The sequence below is a fragment of the Scyliorhinus torazame genome, chromosome 24 (assembly GCF_047496885.1).
Source record: "Scyliorhinus torazame isolate Kashiwa2021f chromosome 24, sScyTor2.1, whole genome shotgun sequence".
Classification (NCBI taxonomy): Eukaryota; Metazoa; Chordata; class Chondrichthyes; order Carcharhiniformes; family Scyliorhinidae; genus Scyliorhinus; species Scyliorhinus torazame.
Window position 1 is genome coordinate 42,279,826 of NC_092730.1, and position 6,380 is coordinate 42,286,205.

Below are 6,380 nucleotides of genomic sequence, written 5' to 3' on the forward strand. Positions count from 1 at the left end.
GGAACCGTGACACTGCCGGTGACAGATCTTCACTGTAGTTGTGTCAAATCATTATCTGTTGTGTAATGTGTTCCCAGTTGTGGAAGTAAGATCCGTCGGAAGCAGAACCTTTCTGCGCCGTTTCTGAGACGAAATTTTAATTACATATTTATTAAATTTTGTCACGAGGTTCGTTTAGACCTCTGGATTCCCAGTCAAGGGACATAACCTTGTGTTCCTGTTATGAAGACAGTTCATTCAGCATCAATATTTTCAGATAATAACAAGAAAGCGCCCAACGTGGGGCTCGAATCCACGACCCTGGGATTAAGAGTCCCATGCTCTACCGACTGAGCTAGCCGGGCTGCTGGTGCACTGTCTATTAAACCTCATCTTGAAGAGAGTTGCTGCGGTGCTCATTCGGAAGGTCAGTGCTGACTTGTTGGGCCGAATGGCCTACTTCTGAGCTGGATATTCTACGATTCTGTGATACAAGCATGTTGATGCGGTGAAGACGTTCTGCCCACTCCTGATACCATGTAGGAATGCTGGTCTCTCAATGACTGACGACCAATGACATGTAATAAAAAATAACTGACTTAATAATTGAGCAGCACCTCCTGGCTTGTGCTCTGACCGCGATCCGGGGAACTGCCGGAATCCCGACACGTGACCATTTTAGTTGCGTCATCAGGTGACCGTTCGGCCTGCACAGGTCTCCTTCTGTGCTGTAATTTCTAGATTTCATCATTTAAATTTTCTTCCAGACTGTAAAGTGTGGTCCTGTTCCATTTGAATTTCTAATATATTTCCAATGTAACTGATGTTGTTCCACAATCTATTTAATCGGTGGAATTGTGCGTTTAGGGAGCTGAGGTTTTCGAGTCTCTCAAGGCCTCTCTCCAAATCCAATGGTCATTTTCCACGAAGATTCAACCTCTCCTCACATAAACATCGGGGCCCCGTTGATCGTTTGAATGCAATAACTTCCTGGAGTGATTCCAGGCTGGTTTTAGAATGTATTCTATCGACCAAATTACTAATGAATGGCACACTAGACGCAGCTGCGATGGCCGAGTGGTTAAGGCGTTAGACTTGAAATCCCGTGGGGCTTCCCCACGCTGGTTCGAACTCTGTTCGCAGCGACTGTGTTTCGAAGTGTTTGCGAAACTCCCCGCGCAAACCACTGACTCGAGAATGAATTGGAATGTTTGTAAATGAACGGTTTGAGTCAGTCAGATGTTCAGCATTTGTTTTGGAAACTGAACGAAATATAAAGAAGCTCGCACTCAAAACAACAATCAATAAATAATAACGTTTCCTGCAACGTTTGGAAGGAGAAGCAGCAACGGCAGCGAATGGAAACGTGGTTCGGTTTCATTCAGCTGAATGTTTTTTTGGGTAAAAAGATCGTGTTAGAAATTGAACATATTTTATCTCTCTATCTGTTTCTTTGTTTCTTTCTCTCTCCCTCACTCACTGTTTTTGTGCTTCTCCGGGGACTGATTGGATACAGTGAAACTCAGCCCTATTTCATCCCAACTCTTTTGGACGAATACATACTGGCGATGGGCGGTCCTGAATCAGTGGAAGAATCGACAAACTATTCCATTCTTGGCTCTGTGAGAAGTTCCATTCCTGGTTGTGAGGTGGTTCTGGGATAAAGGGATCGAGAGAGAACGAAGTGACTGCAGTCTGACTCTTACTCTGAAAACCAGTTAGTGCGCCCTTGTACAAAGTGGATGTGTCTGAGAACAGGAGGAAAGCAGATCATGGGCCTGTGATTGATTTAATTGAGCCAGACCTTGAAAAGTGAAGCAAACTTCTAACTAGTCGGTGCCTGTCTGAGAACTGGTAAGGAATTACGGCTGATATTGAAACGGTTCATCTTTAATTAGTTACAGCAAATCGATTCTTTCAGAGGTCATGGTGTATTGTTTTCAGAGTCACTGTCATAGTTTCTTAAAATATGATTTGTGCTTGTTTTTGTTTTGTTCAGTAATTTGGGGAATCTATTTGTAGCGGGTGCAGTTGGTCAGTATCTGTGCCTCTTGCTTGGCAGCTCCCCGGGAAGCAGCAGCTCCATTCCTATCGAGATCTGTGGACACAATCAGGAGACCCAAACTATTGCGCACTGCTGCCATCTCCTGGCTGAAAGCAAGTTGTGCAACAAGTTAACGAGGTATTCGTGATACGTTTCAATTGGAGCAAAATAACATTAACATGGTTAATATTATCACTGTAGTAATCACATTAAAATCCCCAGATATCTGATTTCCGACTGAGCGATCTGTTCATCCCGATTTATCGGAAAATGAAGGATTCCCATTACAGCCGTATTGGTTACAAGAATATCCAATCTCTGATTTAATACATTCTCCCGCTTCATTGTTTGTGTATTCGTTCTATAAATACAGGCAAAGCTTGAAGAAATCAGTAACAGAGTAATCAATGTTCCCGGAGAGATGAAACTGCCGCCCCGAACTTCATTTTATGAAGGTGATTCCAGTCACTCCCCACTTTCCCATCAGAACAACGTCACAGAAGAAATCACATCCCCTTCACAGAATAACCATTCAGCACGAAAGTAAATTATCTGAACTATGCTGACCAGAATCAGTGTGCTCAAACGTGTGTTCTTGTTGAAAGAAAAAATGAGGAAGTGAATAGCTGTGTGGCTACCGCAGGGCAGTAATGTTGTAGCTCCTGGTTTAAGGAGCAGAGTGCCGCAGCGGATGCGTGTTGGGTCATTAGCCCGAGGTCGAGGAATCGAGGCTATTCTCTGCTATTTACATCCTCCCTGACACGTAAAGTAAAAATAACGCACGTTCCTGTTTGCTTTGCAGCAAATACCGATCAGAAACTTTCTTGCAGTCTCATCCCGACATTAAACCCAGGATAAAGCAGGCAGCATGACACATTACAACATTGTAAAGCTCACACAGAGGGAACCACAGAGAAAATGCTTTCAAGTCTCAGCAAGACTGACCAGATCTGTCGGGAGAGAAAAGAGTTAACGTTTCGAGTCCAGATGACACTTTGTCAAAGCTGGACCGGATACGATATCCAGTAGTACCCCACAAAGGGGCAATATAGATATATAACGATATCCATTAATAACTCACATGGGGCATATAAGGAAATAAAGCTTTATCGAGCAACAAATCACAATAGAAACTAAGTTCCCATCTTCCCCTCTCGGGCGGATATGAACAATCGAACCTGCCTGACTATTTCCAAGAGAAGACGAATTTTACCCGGAGTCCTGGGATCAATATTAATTCCTCAACCAAAGTCACTGAAGCAGATTATCGAGTCATTAACTGCGCTTTTGCCTGTGTGGTCTTGCTGTGCGTATTTAAGCGGGAATCTCATGTCCTGAGACCAACGCTTTATCATTGAAAGGAAGGTATTGGACATTCGTGAGGTTGAAAATCTCGCTGGAGAAAATTAACCTCGTGGGGGAAAGGTCAATATCAGGAGTGGGATTCGCACCCACGCTTCCAGAAGGGACTGCGACCTGAACCTTTGACCGCTCGGTCACCCTGATGCGTTGTCGCCGAAACTAAGATCCGTGCACACATCGGCTCAAATTCTATCTTCATCGTCATTCCATTTCAAACAAGATATGCTTATCCTACTTTTGAACACCAGCCAGAGTCCTGTATCTGAGTGTCATCCTTGTCCAGGCCGCTGAGGGTTAAGGAGCTCCTCATTGCTGCATTGATCAGTTTGCTCCAATCAACCAGGAACGAATTCCCGCTCTACCTGTTCCTCACTCGAAGATATTGAAAGCCTAAGATCTGAGCGACGTGAAGTATCCAATTGGAGAGTTGCTTCCTGACGACTGCATTCTCTCTCCACAGCTGCTCCCGGTGCTGCTTTCACAGACAAGTAGCCGAAGAATCCCTCCTTTTTCCAAACAGGAGAACGTTCATCCAGGAGAGGCGCCAGAAGAGTGTTCTGGGAGAAGTCAACTTTGTCACCTCGACTATACTGTGGGTAGCTGAAGAACAGGTGTCAAAGAGCGGATCAGACTGTAAGCAAAACGTTGATACTAATAAAGAAAAAGGTAGATGTGCTGCTGACTAATAGCGACTTGTTTTCGTTTGGTGTGATTGAGAATATATATAGCAGAGAGTGGTTTCGATCCATCGACCACTGGGTTATGGGCCGCTGCTCCACGCTGCTCGTGCTTGACCCTGTCCGGGGTCGGACTTGAGGCAATGTTTGAAGAAATCAATAACAGCGTGATCAATGTTCCCAGAGAGGTGAAACTGCCGCCCCGAACTTCATTCTATGAAGGTGATTCCAGTCACTCCCCACTTTATCATCAGAACAACGTCACACAAGAAATCACATCACCTTCACAGAACAACATTCAGAACGCAAGTAAATTATCTGAAATATGCTGACCAGAATTACTGTGCTCAAACGTGTGTTCTAGTTGAAAGAAAAAAAATGAGGAAGTGAATACCTGTGTGGCTACCGCAGGGCAGTAAAATCGTAGCTCCTGGTTTAAGGAGCAGAGTGCCGCAGCGGAAGCGTGCTGGGCCATTAGCCCGAGGTCGAGGAATCGAGGTAGTTCTCTGCTATTTACATTCTCCCTGACACAAAAAGAAAACATAACACACGTTCCTGTTTGCTTTGCAGCAAATACCTATCAGAAACATTCTTGCAGTCTCATCCCGACATTAGTCCCAAGAATGAAGGAGACAGCATGACGCAGTACAACATTGTAAAGCTCACACATAGGGAACCACAGAGAAAATGCCTTAAAGTCTCAGCAGATCTGACATCATCTGTAGGGAGAGGAAAGAGCAAACGTTTCGAGTCCAGGTGACCATTTGTCAAAGCTGGACTGGAAACGTTATCCAATAGTACCCAACAGAGGGGCAATATAGAGAAATAACGATATCCAGTAATACCTCACAGGGGGCCAATAAGGAAATAAAGTTTTATCCAGCAGTAAATCACAATAGAAACCGAGTTTCCAACTTCCCCTCTCAGACGGATGTAATCACTCCAACCAGCCAGACTATTTACAAGAAGATAAGACGAATTTTACCCGGAGTCCTGTGCTCAATATTAATTCCTCAACCAGAGTCACTGAAGCAGATTATCGAGGCATTAACTGCGCTTTTGCCTGTGTGGTCTTGCTGTGCGTATTTAAACAAGAATCTCATGTCCTGAGACCAACGCTTTTCCACTGAAAGGGAGGTATTGGATCTTCCTGATGTTGAAAATCTTGCTGGAGAAATTTAACCTCACGGAGAAAAAAGGCAATATCAGTTGTGGGAGTCAAACCCACGCCTCTAGTAGAGACTTCGATCTAAACGCAGCAACTTAGACCACTCGGCTGTCGTCCAAACTAAGATCCACTCGCAAAGCGACATAAATTCTATCTTCATCGTCATTTCATTTCAAACAATAGATGCTTTCCCTACTTTTAATCCCTAGCCAGAGCCCTTATCTGAGTGCCATCCTTATCCAACCCGCTGGGGGTGAAGGAGCTTCTCATTGCTGCATTGAACAGTTTGCTCCAATCAACATGAACCGAATTCCCGCTCTACCTCTTCCTCACACGAAGCTATTGAGAGTCTAAGATCTGAGCGACGTGAAGTGTACAAATGGAGAGTTGCATTCTGGCGACTGCAATCTCTCTCCACAGCTGCTTCCGGTACTGCTTTCACGGACAAGTAGCCGAAGAACCCCTCCAGTGTCCAATCAGGTGAACGTTCATCCACTAGAGGAGCCAGAAGAATGTTCTGGGAGAACTCAACTTAGTCTCCTCGACTGTACTGTGGGTAGCTGAAGAACCGGTGCCAAAGAGCGGATCAGACTGAAAGCAAAACTTTGATACTAATAAAGAAAAAGGCAGATGTGCTGCTGACATATAGCAACTTGTTTCCGTTTCGTGTGAGTGAGAATATAAATAGCAGAGGATGGTTTAGATCCATCGACCTCTGGGTTTGGGGTCCAGCACACGTCCGCTGCGCCACTTTGCTCGTAGTTGTCTTCTCTGGGGTCGGACTTGAAGCAAAGCTTGAAGAAATCAGTAAGAGCGTGATCAATGTTCCCAGAGAGGTGAAACTGCCGTCCCGAACTTCCTTCTATGAAGATGATTCCAGTCATTCCCCAGTTTCTCATCAGAACAACGTCACAGAATAAATCACATCCCCTTCACAGAACAACCGTTCAGCACGAAAGTAAATTAACTGAACTATGCTGACCAGAATCAGTGTGCTCAAACGTGTATTCTTGTTGAAAGAACAAATGCGGAAGTGAATAGTTGTGTGGCTACAGCCAGGCAGTAATGTTGTAGCTCCTGGTTTAAGGAGCAGAGTGCCGCAGCGGAAGCGTGCTGGGCCATTAGCCCGAGGTCGAGGAATCGAGGCTAT

At 44.9% G+C, this 6,380-nt stretch overlaps 2 non-coding genes across 2 annotated transcripts; one reads left to right on the forward strand and one right to left on the reverse strand.

The window, feature by feature from the left end:
- Positions 1-271: 271 nt before the first annotated feature.
- On the reverse strand, positions 272-344 carry trnak-cuu (transfer RNA lysine (anticodon CUU)). The gene has a single exon. It is a non-coding gene; the product is annotated as a tRNA-Lys (tRNA).
- Positions 345-1,042: 698 nt separating this feature from the next.
- Positions 1,043-1,124, forward strand: trnas-uga (transfer RNA serine (anticodon UGA)). Its single transcript has one exon. It is a non-coding gene; the product is annotated as a tRNA-Ser (tRNA).
- Positions 1,125-6,380: the final 5,256 nt, after the last annotated feature.